The sequence below is a fragment of the Dendrobates tinctorius genome, unplaced genomic scaffold (genome assembly GCF_039654945.1).
Source record: "Dendrobates tinctorius isolate UK_male_01 unplaced genomic scaffold, ASM3965494v1 ptg000034l, whole genome shotgun sequence".
Lineage (NCBI taxonomy): Eukaryota > Metazoa > Chordata > Amphibia > Anura > Dendrobatidae > Dendrobates > Dendrobates tinctorius.
Genome location: NW_027361702.1, coordinates 8,869,312 through 8,890,000, shown reverse-complemented (window position 1 = coordinate 8,890,000; position 20,689 = coordinate 8,869,312). Strand labels below are relative to the sequence as shown.

Sequence of the window (20,689 nt, the reverse complement as noted above, 5' to 3'; positions counted from 1 at the left end):
CCTTGAGGGGTCTAGTTTCCAAAATTGGGTCATTTGTGAGGGATTTCTACTATTTAGGCACCTCAGGGGCTCTCCAAGCGCAATATGGTGTCGGCTATTGATTCAAACCAATTTTGTATTACAAAAATTAACCTGGACTCCTTCCTTTCCAAGCTCTGCCGTGCAACCAAACAATAGTTTTCCTCCACATATGTGGTATCAGCATACTCAGAAGAAATTTCACAACAAATTTTGTGGACCATTTTTTCTTGCAACCCTTGTGAAAATAAAAAAATTAAACTTAAACTAAAATTTTTGAGGAAAAAATGTTTTTTTTAATTTTCACGGCTCAACATTATAAAACTCTGTGAAACCTCTGAGGTTCCAAGGTGCTCACCACACATCTAGATAAAGTCCATAAGGGGTCTATTTTCCAAAATGGGGTCATTTGTGGGGAGTTTCCACTGTTTAGGCACTTCAGGGAGTCTCCAAACGAGACGAAAAAGTCCCTGAGGGTTCAAAGTGTTCACCACACATCTAGATAAAGTCCTTGAGAGGTCTAGTTTCCAAAATGGAGTCATTTGTGAGGGATTTCTAATGTGTAGGCACCTCAGGAGCTCTCTAAACGCAACATGGGATCGGCTATTGATTCAAGCCAATTTTGTATTCCAAATGTAGAATGGCGCTCCTTCCCTTCCAAGCCCTGTCGTTAGCCTAAACAGCAGTTTTCCTCCACAAATGTGGTATTAGCGCACTCAGGAGAAAAATGGTGCATTTTCTTCTGTTACCCTTTTGCAAATGAAAAATATGGTGCTAAAGTAACATTTTTGTGGGAAAAAGTTAAATATTCATTTTTTCCTTTCACATTCCATTAATTATTGTGAAGCACCTATAGGGTTAATTAGCTCCTTGAATGTGGTTTTGAGTACCTAGATGGTTGCAGTATTTAGGATAGTGTCACTTTTGGGTATTTTCTGTCATATAGGTCCCTCAAAGTCACTTCAATTGTGATGTGGTCCCTAAAAAATGGTTTTGTACATTTTATGGAAAGATGAGAAATTGCTGATCAACTTTAAACCCTTCTAACTTTGTAACAAAAAAATACATTATGTTTCAAAAATTGTGCTGATGTAAAGTAGACATGTGAGACATGTGAGAAATGTCATTTATAAACTATTTTGTGTGGTTTAAGGGCATAAAGACTAAAAATTTGAAAATTGTAAAATTTTCAAAAGTTTCGCCAAATTTCCAATATTTTCAGAAATAAACGCAAGTTATATCGAACAAATTTTACCACTATCATGAAGTACAATATGTAAGAAAAATAACAATCTCAGAATCAGTTTGATATGTTGAAGCATTGCAGAATTAAAACCTTATGTGACAATGGTCAAAATTGTAATTAATAGCTGCACTTACAGTAGGAGAAGTTCAACAAGACTGCTATTTCATATGTTGGCCTTGATCTAAAGCCTTCTAAATGTAAGGCTAAGGCTACACATCGACTTTGGTCGAGACACCTGTCTCGCGAGCAAAGTTGGCTAAGTATTGAAAGTTGCAAAAAATACAATGCAGTTGGATTTTTTGCACCTCGCTTGTCATGGTCTCTCTTGTCGTACCCTCAGGGTCACAATGCAACCCCATTGATTTTTATTTTGCTTTGATAAAGCAGCGGCACCTAGCGAATTTTGGTCACACGACAGGTGTCCTTCCTACAGTCCCTGTTTCTTCTCTACAACCAATGTGTAGCCTGAAAAAAATGTTCTTGCATTTTTAAGTGTAGAATCAAAGCTTTTCTGTACTGCTAAAATAGCATTAAAAACGCTGTTTTGATCTGCACCAAAAACGCATCAAATAAGGGGGAAAACACATAAAAATGGCAGCAAAAATGCAATAATCATAGAAGATTTTTATTGCATCATGGGGTGTGGATGCCTGCAGATAATGTGCAGAAAAAAACATAGTAGGAAAAACCTTACAGCATTTACGCAATGCCTCAGCACTACAATTTGCTACACTTTTTATGAGTTTAATGGAGAACACAAATCAATAACACCATTTTTCACTGTATTGTGTGGGTCATTACGATTACAGGGGCAAAAATATGTCTATTATTTGCTGATTTGTGATGTTTATTATTTTTAAAATGATGCATTAAAAATACATTGTTCTAATTGTTTTTCATTATTAGTTAATATTTTCTTGGAAGAAAAAAATCTGAATTTTATTTTCCCTCTAGAATAAAGAGACATAGAAATCACATAGTAACATAGTTAGCAAGGCCGAAATATGACATTTGTCCATCCAGTTCAGCCTATATTCTGTCAAAATAAATCCCCAGATCTACGTCCTTCTAAAGAACTTAATAACTGTAAGATACAATATTGTTACGCTCCAGGAAGACATTCAGGCCTCTCTTGAACCCCTCGACTGAGTTCGCCATCACCATTTCCTGAGGCAAGGAATTTCAGATTCTCACTGCCCTGACAGTAAAGAATCATCTTCTAAGTTGGTGGAAAAACCTTCTCTCCTCCAGACGCAGAGAATGCCCCCTTGTGACCGTCACCTTCCTTGGTATAAACAGATCCTTGGAGAGATATTTGTATTGCCCCCTTATATACTTATACATGGTTATTAGATCGCCCCTCAGTCGTCTTTATTCTAGACTAAATAATCCTAATTTTGCAAATCTCTCTGGGTATTGTAGTTCCCCCATCCCCTTTTATTAATTTTGTTGCCCTCCTTTGTACTAGATCTAGTTCCATTATATCCTCCCTGAGCACCGTGCCCAAAACTGTACACAGTACTCCATGTGTGGTTTAACCAGGGATTTGTACAGAGGCAGTATTATGCTCTCATCATGTGTATCCAGACCTCTTTTAATGCACCCCATGATCCTGTTTGCCTTGGCTGCCGCTGCCTGGCACTTGCTGCTACTGGTAAGTTTATCATTAACTAGGATCCCCAAGTCCTTCTCCATGCCAGATTACCCAGTGGTTTCCCGTTCAGAGTGTAATGGTGATATTGATTCCTTCTTCCCATGTGTGTAACCTTAAATTTATCATTGTTAAACTGCATCTGCCACCTTTCGGCCCAAGTTTCCAACTTATCCAGATCCATCTGTAGCAGAATACTATCTTCTCTTGTATTGACTGCTTTACATAGTTTTGTATCATCTGCAAATATCGATATTTTACTGTGTAAACCTTCTACCAGATCGTTAATAAATATGTTGAAGAGAATAGGTCCCAACACTGACCCCCGCGGTACACGACTGGTCATAGCAACCCAGTTAGAGAATATACCATTTATAACCACCCTCTGCTTTCTATCACTAAGCCAGTTACTTACCCATTTACACACATTTTCCCCCAGACCCAGCATTCTTATTTTGTGTACCAACCTCTTGTGTGGCACAGTATCAAACGCTTTGGAAAAATCAAGATATACCCCTTCCAATGGCTCACCTTGGTCCAGTCTATAGCTTACCTCATAAAAACTGATTAGATTGGTTTGACAGGAACGATTCCTTATAAACCCATGCTGATAAGGAGTTAAACAGTTATTCTCAATGAGATAATCCAGAATAACATCCCTCAGAAACTCTTCAAATATTTTACCAACAATAGAGGTTAGTAGTGATGAGCGAGTATACTCGTTGCGCGGGTTTCCCAGAGCATGCTCGAGTGTCCGAGTATTTTGTAATGCTCGGAGATTTAGTTTTCATAGCCTCAGCTGCATGATTTGTGGCTGCTAGACATGCTGAATACGTGTGTGGTATGCCTGTTTGTTAGGCAATCCCCTCATGTATTCAGCCTGTCTAGCAGCCACAAATCATGCAGATACGGCAACAGAAGTTAAATCTCCGAGCCTTACAATATACTCGGAAATCACCTGAGCAACGAGTATACTCGCTCATCACTAAAGGTTAGACTTACTGGCCTATAATTTCCAGATTCACTTTTAGAGCCCTTTTTGAATATTGGTACCACATTTGCTAGGCGCCGGTCCTGTGGAACAGACCCCTTCGCTATTGAGTCCCTAAAAAAAGGATGTTGCCATAACCCAGGATTGAACCAGGGACCTTTAGTCTAATGCTCTCCCAACTGAGCTACTTCAGCCATAAATACACTGCTACGTGCAGATGTTTCTCTATGTACCAGTATAATCTGCCTGTGGGTTCACAGCTTGAAATTATAGTAGCTTCAAGTATACAAAATGCTCCTGTGCTTACAAGTGCAGGCTGTGGCTCATAGCTTCTGCTACTGTCTACAATGATGAATGTTGTTAGTGAGCCTGGATTTCAAGAAAAAAATAATTATTTTATTGAACGTAAGTGTGTGGAGAGCAGAGAGATGCCTATTCGGCCTTCTTAGGAGGAGTAACTGCGGAGCAACAAAGACAAAAGAAGATATCACACAGAGTGAGTAGAAGTCAGGAGATGACTCTGACTTCCAGGGTGTCATGATCTAGGACGGGGTTTCGCTTTGGCCCATCCTGGTCAGACAGGGGGTTAATTGTTTCTGCCTCTCTCTGGCAGAGGGTGGCTATTTAATGCTCACTGGACCTAGGTCCGGTGTCAGTTATATTCCTGCCCTCGGCTGAGTTAGTTGACCTTGTGTGTACGTGTGCCTTGTGCCTTATATCTTGCTTGCTTAATTGGTTTTGATCCGGTTCTGTCCCTGTTACGAGTTCTGCCTGTCCCTCTTGTACTGCGCTACCTCTCGTGTATGACTCTCTGCTTGTGACTCAACTTCTCTCTGCTCGTCCCCTTGGTACCGCATCGCCCTCTTGTGTATGACCTTTGGCTTTGTCTGACCACCTGTCTGTTTATCCCTCCTGTGCCTCGTTTGCCCGTACTGTGTGTGACCTCTGTTTTGCCCGACTCTGAGTTTTCTACTATCTGTGAAAGCAGGACGCTAAGCCCCGCCTCCTTGCAGTCACATGACCGTAGGTCCTGTGCCTGCTTGCTAAAACTTCAGCGTTCAGGTCCTGTGCATCTGTTCTTTCCAACTGTTCCTGTCTCCGGGGTCCCTACAGTGTGGGTGAGACCCTGCTCAGCGGAGGCTGTACGCCGGCGCTGTCAGGATCCTGATACAGGGACAGCGGGACTACTCCATCAAATCTGGACAGTCCTGCGGGATGGTGATAGTTGGGAGTTATGGCAAAAGCACCTAAGTTTTTTAAATGAACAACATAATTTTTCATACAGTTGTCCGAAACCCTTATTACTCTCATTCTTTTTATGACGTTTCTCTATTTTTGCAGGTTTTGCTATTTGGACGTCACCAGATTCAATGAACTAGATAATAACATCATGGAATCTACTTCTTTAATAAAATGGTCAAACAAAAATGACATTGAAATGTTTTTTATTAAAGTTTTTTTTTAATTTTTTTCAACTCTTTTCAACTTTATTAAATAATTCAGTAAAGGAAAGGTCTGACAGTCATATTTCCGTTACTTTCTTTTTGTCACCCATAGGCTACGTTCACACGACTGTATTTTCGGTCCTAGTGTTATCCTTGAAAATAATTGACAGCACTTGGAACAATGTTATTCCACTGGGCTGTTCAGATGATTGTTTTCTTTTTACAAGGACTGAATGTGAAAATTTTGTTTGCAGCATGCACCAGTTTTCTCCATATTTAGGACTCATACTCATTTGCAAGAAAACGGACAAGTGCAATCTGATAAAAAAAATCAGATTGCACTCTGATTAATGTTATTCTATGATTCCCTGCTCAACTGCAATTTTTTTTCTCAGCCCAGATCAGACTGAGAAAAAAAAATCGCAGCATGCTGCGATTGTCCTCATATATTGGAAGAGACTCTCCAATGAAAGTGAACATGTATTTAATAAATAAATCAATAAATTACAGAAAACAATTGTGTGAGATCCCCCAAAACTTTGTTAACCAGAAGAGAGAAAGTGGACAGCTGGGGGCTGATGTTTATAGCCTGGTAGGGGCGTAAAAAACATGGAGCTTTCAAGGCTATTAATATCAGCTCACAGCTGTATACTAAGCCTTTTCTTGGTTATTAAAATGGTGGACCCCCCAAAAATTACATAGGGTCCACCTATAATTACAGTGCCTTACGAAAGTATTCGGCCCCCTGGAACTTTTCAACCTTTTCCCACATATCATGCTTCAAACATAAAGATACCAAATGTAAATTTTTGGTGAAGAATCAACAACAAGTGGGACACAATCATGAAGTTGAATGAAATTTATTGGTTATTTTAAATTTTTGTGGAAAGTCTAAAACTGAAAAGTGGGGTGTGCAATATTATTCGGCCCCTTAATAGTTTGTTGCGCCACCTTTTGCTGCGATTACAGCTGCAAGTCTCTTGGGGTATGTCTCTATCAGTTTTGTACGTTGAGAGACTGAAATTCTTGCCCATTCCTCCTTGGCAAACAGCTCGAGCTCAGTGAGGTTGGATGAAGATCGTTTTTGAACAGCAGTTTTCAGCTCTTTCCACAAATTCTCGATTGGATTTAGGTCTGGATTTTCACTTGGCCAGTCTAACACCTGGATACGTTTATTTGTGAACCATTCCATTGTAGATTTTGCTTTATGTTTGGGATCATTGTCTTGTTGGAAGACAAATCTCCGTCCCAGTCTCAGGTCTTTTACAGACTCCAACAGGTTTTCTTTAAGAATGGTTCTGTATTTGGCTCCATCCATCTTCCCATTAAATTTAACCATCTTCCCTGTCCCTGCTGTAGAAAAGCAGGCCCAAACCATGATGCTGCCACCACCATGTTTGACAGTGGGGATGGTGTGTTCAGGGTGATGAGCTGTGTTGCCTTTACGCCAAACATATCATTTGGCATTTTTGCCAAAAAGTTTGATTTTGGTTTCATCTAACCAGAGCACCTTCTTCCACATGTTTGGTGTGTCTCCCAGGTGGCTTGTTGCAAACTTTAAACAACACTTTTTATGGATATCTTTGAGAAATGGCTTTCTTCTTGCCACTCTTCCATAAAGGCCAGATTTGTGCAGTGTACGACTGATTGCTGTCCTATGGACAGACTGAACTACCTCAGTTGTAGATCTCTGCAGTTCATCCAGAGTGATCATGGGCCTCTTGGCTGCATCTCTGATCTGTCTTCTCCTTGTTTGAGATGAAAGTTTAGAGAGACGGCCGGGTCTTGGTAGATTTGCAGTGGTATGATACTCCTTGTATTTCAATATGATCGATTGCACAGTGCTCCTTGGGATGTTTAAAGTTTTGTAATTAATTTTGTATCCAAATCCGGCTTTAAACGTCTCCAAAACAGATATACGGACCTGCCTGTTGTGTTCCTTGGTCTTCATGATGCTCTCTGTGCTTCAAACAGAACCCTGAGACTACCACAGAGCAGGTGCATTTATACAGAGACTTGATTACACACAGGTGGATTATATTTATGATCATTAGTCATATAGGACAACATTGGATCATTCAGAGATCCACAATGAACTTCTGGAGTGAGTTTGCTGCACTGAAAGTAAAGGGGCCGAATAATATTGCACGCCCCACTTTTTATTTTTTGAATTTCCACAAAAATTTAAAATAACCAATAAATTTCATTCAACTTCACAATTGTATTCCACATGTTGTTGATTCTTCACCAAAAATTTACATGTGGTATATATATGTTTGAAGCATGATATGTGGGAAAAGGTTGAAAAGTTCCAGGGGGCCGAATACTTTCGCAAGGCACTGTAATAACCAGCAAAAGCTAGGCAGACAGCTGCAGGCTGATATTAATAGGCTAGAAAGGGGCCAAGAAAATTGTGCTCCTCTAAGATTAAAAACAGCTCTCAGCCACCCCAGAAATGGTGCATCCATAAGATACTCCAATGCTGGCGCTTAGCCTCCGCTTTTCCCACTTGCCCTGGTGCGGTGGCAAGTGGGTTAATGGGGTTGGGCATGGTGTCAACTTTGTAGTGGCAGCTGACACCAAGCCCAGGGGTTAGTAATGGAGAGGCATCTATAAGATGCCCCCATTACAAACCCCATAGTCATATTGTAAATAAAAAACACCCAGAATATATATGTGGCTCATTATACTGTATAGAGCAATGTATGGGTCCCATTGTACTGTATGGAACACTATGTGGTGCCCATAATACTGTATGGAGCAATATATAGGGCCCACAATACTGTATGGAGGACTATGTGGTGCCCATAATACTGTATGAAGCACTGTGTGGTGCCCATACTACTCTATGGAGCAATATATGGGGCCAACAATACTGTATGGAGGACTATGTGGTGCCATAATACTGTATGGAGGACTGTGTCGTGCCGATAATACTGTATGAAGCACAATGCGGTGCCCATAATACTGCATGAAGGAATATATAGGAGGAAATTGACTTTTGTAAAGAGTACACTGCTGAGGGCAGTATCTACTGGTGGGGAACATTTATCAATATCCGGTTTACCTTTAATGCTAGAGGTACTGAAACCCTGAAACCTGTGGACCCTAGATGACCTGAATCCTCTCTGCTGTATGTTATTGTAGAATTTACAATAGATATCACTCATGTAATGTAAGAAGTGAAATCTTGGCATTCTACTATACCTATACTTGTCTGCTGTATCTGTGCACAATGAATTGTGGTATGTGTTAAAGGGAGGGCCCACTGAGACTCTTTCGCCTGGGGCCCACGAAGACCTGAAGCTGGCTTTATGTGTCTGTCTGTGAATGTGTGTATGTTTATACATATGTGTGCATGTGTTTATGCATGTGTGTGTATGTATGTATGTGTGTATGTATGCGTGTGTTTGTGTTTCTCCATGTGTTTATATGTATGTGTGTGTCTCTGTGTGTATGTACGTATGCATGCGTGTATCTATGTGTACATGAGCATATGCATCTTAGCGCATGTATTTATGTATATACAGCTGTGGCAAAAATTAAGAGACCATTGCACAGTTTTATAAAAATCAGCTTTTCTATATGTGTGACAGCCATTCCATTACAGTGTCAGTTGAATTTCAACCGGTGTACACCTCATTCTACTTAATGTGCTTCTGATTAGGTGATCACCTGAACCAAATCTTATTTAATGAAGGAAAGTATATAAAAAACCCTGCTGTGGTGTTCACAATCCGCTTGCAGTAGGACAAGCTGGATGGCAAAACAAGTGCTAGTAATATCCCAAAAGTAATAGGAATGAAAAAATAACTTTTAACCATGCCAAAGGAGTTGAAAAGAAGGGCTCAATTCTAGCTTTACCAGCAGAGGGATACAGTGAGCATCATGTTGCCTCCATCCTTAACATTTCTAAGATGGCAGTCCATTACAACGAGGTCAAGCAGCAGAAATTGGGTACAACAAAGCTACAGACTGGCAGAGGGCGAAAATGACTCTCCACTGGCCGGGATGACCATCATTTTTTTCGAATGTCACTGAACAACCCCAGGATGACATCCAAGTGACCTACAAAAGGAATGGCAAATGGCAGCTGTGAAGTGCAAGGCAAGAACAGTTCTTAACAGGCACCTAGAGGCGGGGCTCAAGTCATGTAAAGCTAGAAAAAAGCCTTTCATCAATGAGAAGCAAAGGAGAGCCAGGCTTAAGTTTGCCAAAGACCATAAGGATTGGACAATAGAGGACTGGAGTAAGGTAATCTTCTCTGATGAGTCTAATTTTAAACTTTGCCCAACACCTGGTCATCTAATGGTTAGACGGAGACCTGGAGAGGCATACAAGTCACAGTGTCTTGTGTAGGGAAGGTGACCTGATGGACGGACTTGTCAGAATAGAGAAAGGAAGGCTTGCACAGTTTAGACAGGTGTCAGTTATTACAGTGGGTAAAGAGCTAAGAAAGTGTAGTGGACATGAAGTACCTTGGGTTGACCATTAGAGGGCAGGGAGGAGTGTGAGCATAGGACTTGACATCAGCTTAGGGCTTAAGAAACCGTTGGTCATGGGGGGCGGAGTTAGAGGGAACCGGGAAAGATATAAATTTGACAGGAGGATTCCAGAAAGTTCCAGTCCCCAGGGGGAGCTCAAGTGACGAGGAGACTGTGACAGTTGACGCACTGTGAGGAAAACCCAACCAGGGGGACTGAGGAGAAAGGAAGTCAGGGGGGTGGTCCTGGCATGAAGTACCGCAGTACAGCCGAGACCCCGGAGAAACACATACCGAGTTGAAGACGATACATGACCAGAAAAATTACTGTTGGTGTAGGGGACTAAGGCGGCCACAGTGACCGAGCTGACAGGAACGTCGTTAAGCAGAAAGGGACGGTACGTGTATTTACGTCCCTGGTGATAAGTACGGTGTGTGTGTAACGGGGCCTGGACACGGAGGGCCGTGAAGAGAATTGGCGGTGTGTTGTCAGGATCGTCAGTCGGATGGCGGGAAATAAACTTGGACCTGTTGCACCCGAAATCTTGCCTCCAGCTTGTGTCTGTACGTTACTGCACGGTATACAGAGGGACGACCCCCCCCAGCCCGGCCCACCGACCCTACACTTGCACCCACTGTGAAATTTGGTGGAGGATCAGTGATGATCTGGGGATGCTTCAGCAAGGTTGGAATTGGGCAGGTTAATTTATGGTGAAGGACATATGAATAAAGCCGCATACAAGGTTATCCTAGATAAACAGTTGATTCCTTCTGCTCAGGCAATGCTCTCCAACTCTGAGGACTGTTTTTTCCAGCAGGACAATGCACCATGCCACACAGCTAGGTCAATGTGTGGATGAATGACCACCACATCAAATCACTGTCATGGCCAGCCCAATCTCCAGACCTGAACCCCATTGAAAACCTCTGGAATGTAATCAAGAGGAAGATGGATAGTCACAACAAGCCATCAAACAAAGAAGAACTGCTTAAATTTTTGTACCAGGAGTGACATAAGGTCACCCAAAAGCAGTGTGAAAGACTGGTGGAAAGCATGCCAAGACGCATGAAAGCTGTGATTAAAAATCATGGTTATTACACAAAATATTGATTTCTGAACTCTTCCTGAGGTAAAACATTAGTATTGTTTCTAAATGATTATGAACTTGTTTTCTTAGCATTATTTGAGGTCTGCAAGCTCTGCATTTCTTTTGTTATTTTGACCATTTCTCATTTTCTGAAAATAAATTCAAAATTTAGTGCTTGGAAATTCGGAGACATGTTGTCAGTAGTTTATAGAATAAAAGACCAATTTACATTTTACTCAAAAATATACCTATAAAGAGAAAAATCAGACAAACTGAAAATGTTGCAGTGGTCTCAATTTTTTCCAGAGCTGTGTGTGTGTGTGTGTGTGTGTGTGTGTGTGCGTGTGTTTGTGTGTGTATGTACAGTATGCGTGGACATATTTGTTTTTGGTTCATGCATGTATGATACTGTAATTGTAAAGAATAGGAAAATCAACCAGGCTCTTTAAATGTATCACCAAATAATCAAGTTATTTCCGATCCATAGGATAAAACCACTGTACCCACCCAGAGATTCTGAGAACAGGGGTCTTCAGTCTCGTCCTGGATGGAGCCGAGTTGTGTATGTTCGGCCTCTGCTCTCTCCATTATCTATAGCGCTGCTGTGCCGCCAGAGATTCTGAGAACAGGGGTCTGCAGTCTCGTTGTGGATGGAGCTGAGTTTTGCATGCTTGGGCTCTGCTCTCTCCATTATCTATAGAGCAACTGAGCCTCAGAGATTATGAGAACAGGGGTCTGCTGTCTCGTCCTGAATTCCGCAAATTTATGCATGCTCGGCCTCTGCTCTCGCCATTATCTATAGAGCTGCTGAGCCCTGAAGGGATTATGAGAAAAGGGGTCTGTAGTCTCATCCTGAATGGAGCAGAGTAGTGCATGCTTGGCCTCTGCTCTCTCCATTATCCATAGAGCAGCTGAGCACCCAGAGATTCTGAGAACAAGGATCTGCAGTCTCATTGTAGATGGAGCAGAGTTGTGCAAGCTTGGCCTCTGCTCTCTCCATTATTTATAGAGCTGCTGAGCCCCCAGAGATTCTGAGAACAGGGGTCTGCAGTCTCATCCTGGATGGAGCAGAGTTGTGCATGCTCGGCCTCTGTTCTCATCATTATCTATAGAGCTGCTGAGCCACCCAGAAATTCGGAGAACAGGAGTCTGCAGTCTCGCACTGAATGGAGTTGAGTGGAACATGCTGAGCCTCTACTCAGTACCATTATCCATAGAGCTGCTGAGCCCCCAGAGATTATGAGAACAGGGGTCTGCAGTGTCATCCTGGATGTAGAGTTGTGCATGCTCGGCCTCTGCTATCTCCATTATCTATAGAGCTGCTGAGCCCCCAGAGATTTTTAGATCAGGGGTCTGCAGTCTTGTCCTGAATAGAGCAGAGTTGTGCATGCTCGGCCTTTCTTTTCTCCATTATCTATAGAGCGGCCGAGCCCCACAGAGATTTTGAGAACAGGGGTCTGCAGTCTTGTCCTGAATGGGACTGGGTTGTGTATGCTGGGCCTCTGCTTTCTCCATTATCTATACAGCTGCTGAGAGCTGCGCTTGGCTATTTCCATTGAATAGAGCAGAAGTCAAGCATGCACCCTCCAATCCATTCATAGCTGAGCTTCAGAGTTCTGTTCTCAGGATTGCTGGGGGTCTCAGTGGTCAGTCCCCCAAAAGTCAGTAAGTTTTCCCTTATAATCAGGATTGGGGATAACTTGATTTATTGGGGGAATAACCCTTTATCAGATATCAGATGATATAGATACCAGACATATGTTATAATATATACATGGCTAGGCTCAGCAGAACGGAATCTTAACAGAGATTTATATCTCCAAAGAAATATAAATATATATATTTTTAGAGGTGGGGGGGGCCCAAATTGAACTTGTGCTATGGGGCCTTGTGATTGCTATGTACACCTCTGCTTGCAGGGCGATGATAGTAGGGCAATCTGGCCTGTTGCTCAGGGCCAAGGCTCCGGAGGTCCTGTGGCCAGATTGTCCTAATCATGAGCGGCGTGATGGCCAGGGAGGGGGGCCCAGACACATTTCTTGCACAGGGGCCCCAATCTGTCAGTGTCCGCCCCTGTGTATAGCAACAGAATTTTAGGATACATTGCAATTATTTATATAGGAAACTGTATTTGATCCAATATATTTTAAAATGGATGTAGCAAACGCACACATGGATGGCACACGGATTGCATATGGACAATATCGATGAAAATAGTCTGAGTTTTTGTGGATGAAGCTCAGACAATTTTTTAATCGCTTGTGTGAACTTTGCCTAACCCACCCACCTCACCATTACCCCAGTACCCAACATATTAGGGGTACCTGTTAGAGCCAGGATACAGTCAGAAGCAAACATTCCAATGTGATGGATTGCTCCTATGATGACCTCAGGTTGGTATGAATATGCTTCAGACAGTGTTCTTGGTGCATTGGGTATTGAAATAATAGTGATAGGGTCATCACTGATTGTGGAAACTTCACACTAGACCTCAAGCAGCCTGGACTATCTGTCTCTCCACTCTTCCTCCAGACTCTGGGACCTTGATTTTCAAGGTCTAGTATGAAATATCCACAATCAATGATGGTTTTGGGAGCCATGTCATCTGCTGGTGTTGGTGTTTGGTTTATGAAAACCAAAGTCAGTGCAGACATCTACCTGGAAATTTTAGAGCATGTCATGCTTCCCTCTACCAACAAGCCTATTGGAGATGGAAATTTCATTCTCCAGCAGGATTTGGCACCTCTCCACACTGGTTTAAAAACAACAGTATCACTGTGCTTGATTGGCCTGCAAATGCAACTGACCTTAACCCCAGAGAGAATCTATGGGGTATTGTCAAGAAGCAGATGAAAGACACAAGACCCAACAATGCAGACAAACTGAAGGCTGCTATTAAAGAAAACTGGGCTTCTATAACATCTCAGCAGTGCCATAGGCTGATCGCCTCCATGCCACGCCGCATTTGATGCAAAAGGTGCTCCGACCAAGTATTCGGTGCATTTACTGAATATACATTTCAGTAGGCCAACATTTCAGATTTTAAAATAATTTTTTCAAGCTGGTGTTATAAAGTATTCTAATTTACTGAGATAATGACTTTTGGGTTTTCATTGGCTTGTAAGCCATAATCATCAACATTAACAGAAGTAAACACTTGAAATAGATCACTCTGTTTGTAATGACTCTATACTGTATAATATATGAGTTTTACTTTTTGTATTGAAGAACTGAAATAAATTAACTTTTTGATTATATTCTAATTTTGTGTGATGCACCCGTATATGACTGTAAGGGTATGTTCACACCACCGATATCTCCACACTCTTTGCTCAGTGTCATCAGTTTTTCTAGGACGTGGAGTGAAAAAAAAAGTTCCTCCATCTTCTCCATCACGTTGGTCCGTGAAAATCGGATGTCATACGAGTACAGTCCGATTTTCTTTTCAAATAATTTTATTGGTTTTCAGTCATTAAACAGGGTAAGGGAAGGAAGGTAGGAAGGGAGGAAAGGGAATGGGAAGTAAAGAACCTTGTACAGGTACGGAAAAAATTTAAAACTAGAGAACCCACAAATAGGCATTAAATAGCATATAGCAAATAACAACAAAAAAGGAAAAGAAAATCGACAGTACAGTCCGATTTTCAAGAACCCTAGACTTGCATTGTCAATTTTGATCTGACCCTTGGATTAAAATTGAACATGTCTTAGATTATTTCTGTGGACCACTCGGTCACAGCAAGAAAAATTGGACAGGTGCATATCCCCATAGAATATCATAGGTAAGAGTACTATGTGTTATAACCACAGATCCCTCTTGTACAAGAAAATTGGTGGTGGGCATAAACCCTAAAATTAATGAAAAATACAAGCTTTGTCCTAAGATTACCAGTGCTGTCTTCTGTGCTTTCTGTTGCATTTTTTTTGCTGTCTTGTATTATTTCATTGTCGCTGCCTGATGTTGGACCCCAAGAATAATAATTTTGGAATGTTCTCCAGCTCAACACTGACGCCTCTTATTTTGACATCTTTGGGTCATTTATAGGACCCCAATTAAATCTGTGCTGTCAAAGATCACCACTAAATTTACACTAGAATTGACACCAATATAAGGAATATATGACAGTAAATCTGTCACACCACAGTGTGGTGGGGCCCGTGGATAACCACAAAAATTGTAAAAGATTACCATAACTGCAAGTTGCGCTAAAAATGATTAAGGATAAAATTTCCTTGATTTAATAATTTCTTCTATTGAAATTAAAGGGTGGAGAAGATTTTAACTGTATTAATCCATCATTACTGTCCATGCAGGGAGCAGAGCCCTGCTGTTCTGCGCATCGGCTGAACCTTTTGTCTGCAGAAGGATCCAGATTGTATAAATCATCTCAGATTTTTTTCTTCCCTTCAAGAAAAATATTATAGGGCTGATCACCCACAGGAGATGATGGTCAATTACATCTTTATTCAACTGGAGGAGGGAAATAAGCTGCAGTCTGACACTTCTACAGGATATATTAAAGGATTATCCCAATCCTAAACATCATGAGATATCCACAGAACAGGGGTGGAACTATAATAGGGACAGAGGTTGTAAAAGTCTCAGGGGCATGGCTTGGGGCAAAAGGTCCTTTGACCCATGTGAAAAGACTGATACTAATTAAAAACCTGAAATAGTTGGAGGTTCTGTTTGAGATTTTGCTTTGGGGTCCATGAACTTCACGTAACACCACGGCTACATAATATAAAAGTATGAGGTCCCATCCCTAAGGAAAAAGGCTCAGTTGTGTCGCTGTCAGGGGAGAGGTGACCACAATTTCTATGGTTTTTTTTAAGTTGCCATGCGAGCTTACTAGATAAATGTGCAAGATGGGAATATGCCATTGATGAGCGTGCATGGGAAACTGTGCAGATACCAATAGCAACCTTCAGCAGAACCAACGGCTAGTGTGTATCTCTAGAGAGGGAGGTAGTGCAGAATGAAAGTATTTGCTGCAATGGTAAGTTTTATGTGCAATAATAATAATGAAAAAAAGTTTTATGCAATAAAAAAGGAAGAAAAAGGGAGATACTCCCAACATCCGCTTTGACACAGACACACACACAGACACACACAGACACACTCAAAGACAGACAGACACACACACAAAGACACAAACACACACACACACACACACACATACACACACACACAGACACACACACATAAATACATACAGATACACACATGCACACAAATACACACAGACACACACACATACACACACAGACACACAGACACACTCAAAGACAGACACACACATACACACAAAGACACACATAGACACACAGACAGACACACACATACACACAAAGACACACACAGACACACACACAGATACACACATACACACAGACACACTCAAAGACAGACACACACAAACACACAGACACACACATACACACAAAGACACACACAGACACACACACAGATACACACACACAAAGACAGACACAGACACACATACACACAGACAGACACACAGACACACTCAAAGACAGACAGACACACACACACACAAAGACACAAACACACACACATACACACACACACAGACACACACACATACATACATACAGATACACACATGCACACAAATACACACAGACACACACACATACACACACAGACACACTCAAAGACAGACACACACATACACACACATACACACAAAGACACACATAGACACACAGACAGACACACACATACACACAAAGACACACACAGACACACACACAGATACACACATACACACAGACACACTCAAAGACAGACACACACAAACACACAGACACACACAGACACACACATACACACAAAGACACACACACAGATACACACACACAAACACAGACACAGACACACATACACACAGACAGACACACAGACACACTCAAAGACAGACACACCCAGACACACAAAGACACACACAGACACACACACAGATACACACACATACACACAGACACACACACAGCCACACGACACACATAACACAGACACTCACATGCACACAAATACACAGAGACACACAAACATAGACACACACACAGACACACACAGACACACACAGATACACACACAGACACAAACAAACGCACACACAGACACACACAGACACACACAGACACAAACAGACACACACACAGACACACACAGACACACACAGACACACACACAGACACACACAGAGACACACATACACGTTGCACAGTTATAAAATCTAGCTAATTATGAATTGTCTATTTTCAACTGCCATCAATAAACTAATACTAACATTTCATGAAAGCATTCAATAATTTGAGATCAATCTTACTTATATGCTTAAATAAAATAACAATAACTAGAACAATAAACACCACAATAAGGAGTGAGCTTGTACTTACAGGTCACTTGGGATCTCTGTGTGCCCGCCTGCAGTTAGGAATTGTTGTACCCCGCTGAAACAAACACTTCTGATGAAGCAGATGAAGGAAAACATGCTCTAGATTGAGTAGCTTTTTATTCTTCTGGTTTTTTTTCACAATACTCCCAGTTCCTCTTTTTAGTTTCCTGTGTCAGGAGCTAGCACATTTTTGATTACTGCACAAATGAGACTAAAGTGGCACCCTCAGTTTATTACTGTACATGACTAGTTATTCTGTGCTGCTAATATTCTGCATTATCTATAGGTTTCATTACAAAATAATCATTTCACATGTCATTCTACATGAAGCAGCATAATATTCCTTTTGATTAAGTGTAAGGGAAAGAACGTTGAGAAATCCCCCTGGTTTGGGTTTAGATTATGACATGGCCACTCGTTGTACGTATTTATTATAAATATTGTTTCTATTGGGATGCTTCTTTCCATTATACTGTTACTCTAGGCAGGAAGTTCTGGTAAAAGTTCCTGAACTTGGAGATGGAGTAAGATAAATCCTTATCACTTGGTGTCATTTCTAATGTTATGCAATTGGTTAGTGTTCACATTTAGGTGCACGGCCATTGAAAATGACTTATGTGATGCGTGTGTAACAAAGCTGTTTTCCCATGCTCGCAAGCCTGGACCAGGTAGTAATTCAATGAGTCGTAATAGAGAGTTTCACAGCTTTTTTGTTAATCAGTGTGTTAAAAGAAATCTGTCACTACTATTTGCAGATATAGGGTTAATCTGCAGGTAAATAGTACTATAATGCTGCCAGACCACCTTAGGCCCTCTTCACAAGTACATGTAACATCTGTTCTTTTATGGATACCAACCATACCCATTATAATCGATGGGGCTGCACAAATGTCCATGATTTTACAGGAAAGATGCATATCTTTGTACCGTGCTAGCCAGTAGATAGAAAAATATTCAGAATTGAGAGTCCTCAGTGGTTGATACCTTTTAATGGCTAACTGAAAAGATGGTAACACATTGCAAGCTTTCGAGACTACTCAGGTCTCTTCATCAGGCATAGACTAATACAAAATCTGAAGAGTCACATATTTATGCACAATACAACACAGAAAAAATGCAATAGATAAGACAAGTGACGTGAAGCAGAACTATCAATATGGGAGAGGGAGAAACATAAATATAAACATTGGACCAGTTCATAGATAAGGAGTCCGGATGTTTTATGGTCCTCTGATTGGGGTCTAGTTCTGTGTTGTGAAGCCCCCACAAGGTTTTAAAAGGAAATTCCTTAATTGATGTAAAAAGACATACCGTAAATCCATGCGACACATTCATTCCAGCACTGAGAGTGTCAAAGGTCGTCATAAATTTATGCTCCCAAACATGTCTCTCTCTCTCTGAGATGTGAAGTTACCTTTCAATACCAGTAATTTCATATCCACGTTGCTGTGATCAGGGATACAGAAATGTTTTGCCACAGGTAGATCCATTCTTTTTTCTCTTATTGTGTGCCGATGAGCATTCATCCTTGTTCTAAGCTTTTGCCCGGTCTCCCCCACATACAGACCCCCAGTTGGACATTTAGTACAAATAATTAAGTACACCACATTAGATGTGATGCAGCTGAAAGTACCTGGGATCTTGTAGTCCTCATGTGAGTTGGTGATCTTTATCTTGTCCGTGGTCATTATAAATGGACAGGTTTTACATTTTTTCTGGTTGCAAGGAAGGGTTCCTGCAGCTGTTGGAGAGGACAGGGAGCTTCTGACAATGATGCTTCTTAGATTTGGGGGCTGCCTAAAACACAGCAGTGGGGGGTCTGGAAAAATGGATTTTAATCGGGCATCTTTTTGTAGTAAAGGTTGTAATTTCCGTGCATCTCCCCTTAGCACCTCCAGATTTGGGTTGTAGGTGACTTCTAGAGGCACCCGGTTATTTTCTTCTTTAGCTTTGTAATGTAGCAGGTGATTCCTTGACAATCTGGTGGCTCTTGTAATTTGGTTTTCAATTGTTCTTGGATGGTAAACCTGATTCAAAAAGACTTCAGATTTTGTATTAGCCTAGCCTGATGAAGAGACCTGAGTAGTCTCGAAAGCTTGCAATGTGTTACCATCTTTTCAGTTAGCCATTAAAAGGTATCAACTACTGAGGACTCTCAACCCTGAATATTTTTCATGATTTTACAGTGACTTTGTGTCTGTGTGAACCACACGGAGACATATGTGGGTCGCCCTCCCAGGGCTGTGGGGTACCTGGTACCGGGCCGGTCTCTCTCAGAGGAAGGTGTCACAGCAGCGGTGACCCGGTCCGTGGCCCTGGGCGCCCATGTAAAAAGGGGTTTGAGTGGTGAAATAAAGTTTATGAGTGATTCGTGTCGCCACCTAAGGTGTTAGGCAATGAAGGTGTTAAGCCGACGCTGCAGACAGATCCTCTGGGACAGATGGTGTAGTTCAGCAAGGATGTTGTAGCCCTCCACAGGTAGGGCTGTTGGTCCCAGGGCAGTGTAGATAGGTGTTGGGGAAGAGGGTGCAGAGTCTGGCACAGAGATGTAGCAGTGCTGAAGAAGTTGTAGGAAGAAGGCAAGGACACAGCGGAATGTAGTTTCTTTACCTTTACTTGTAAGTGCAGTCCAGGGTCCAGGTTACAGATGGCACAGGAGCTGATTAGCCTGGAAGCAACTTAGGAATCTCTCTGTCAGATGGGTTGTGTAGTCTCCTCTCTAGTGCTTACTTGAGGTACATGCAGTACAGTGTTACACTGAAGTTCCTACCTTCTTCTTCCCTTTTGGATCTACCTCGTATGGCAGACAGCTGTAGCCTTCTATCTCTCTTGGCTCACCCTTCGCTGTTGTGCCTCTGAGTCTTAGGTGGGAATACAGCATTTACATCTTCCTACTCCTCTGGTTTCTGTTGCAGGACCTTCAGTATCCTTACAACCGTGGAGACCAGACTCCAGATCATGCGCTATCAATGGGAGGGAGCTCTCTATCCTCAGCTCAACCTCCAGCTTCTGTCCACACGTCTACACTCGTTGCTCTCCTCACACTACTAACTAATTTCCCTTCCTGGCCCACAGAGAGCACTACTCCCCTAATTCTGGTTCAGAGCTCCCTCTGCTGGCCTGGAGTGGGAACTGTGTTGCATGACATGGTTAACTGTCAGAGAGACCCTTCATTGTTTCCAAGTCTGACATCACCCTCCCAGGAGGAAGGCAATGCCAGTGTGGCGACCATACTCCTGGGGGTGCCACATTCCCCCTAGTGCAATTCAGCACTCCTGGGCTGATGAAAAACATACACAACATATAAACAAATAAACAAATATAAATGTACAAGATTTAGAA

The 20,689-nt window shown here is 41.8% G+C and overlaps 1 protein-coding gene across 1 annotated transcript in view; it reads right to left on the bottom strand.

The window, feature by feature from the left end:
* The window catches only part of BTK (Bruton tyrosine kinase), a 289,004-nt gene extending 271,548 nt beyond the window's left edge, over window positions 1–17,456 (bottom strand). The window contains exon 1 of the mRNA XM_073573073.1: window positions 17,349–17,456. The gene's annotated coding sequence lies outside the window, so the exon portion shown is untranslated. The remainder of the gene's footprint in view (window positions 1–17,348) is intronic.
* Window positions 17,457–20,689: the final 3,233 nt, after the last annotated feature.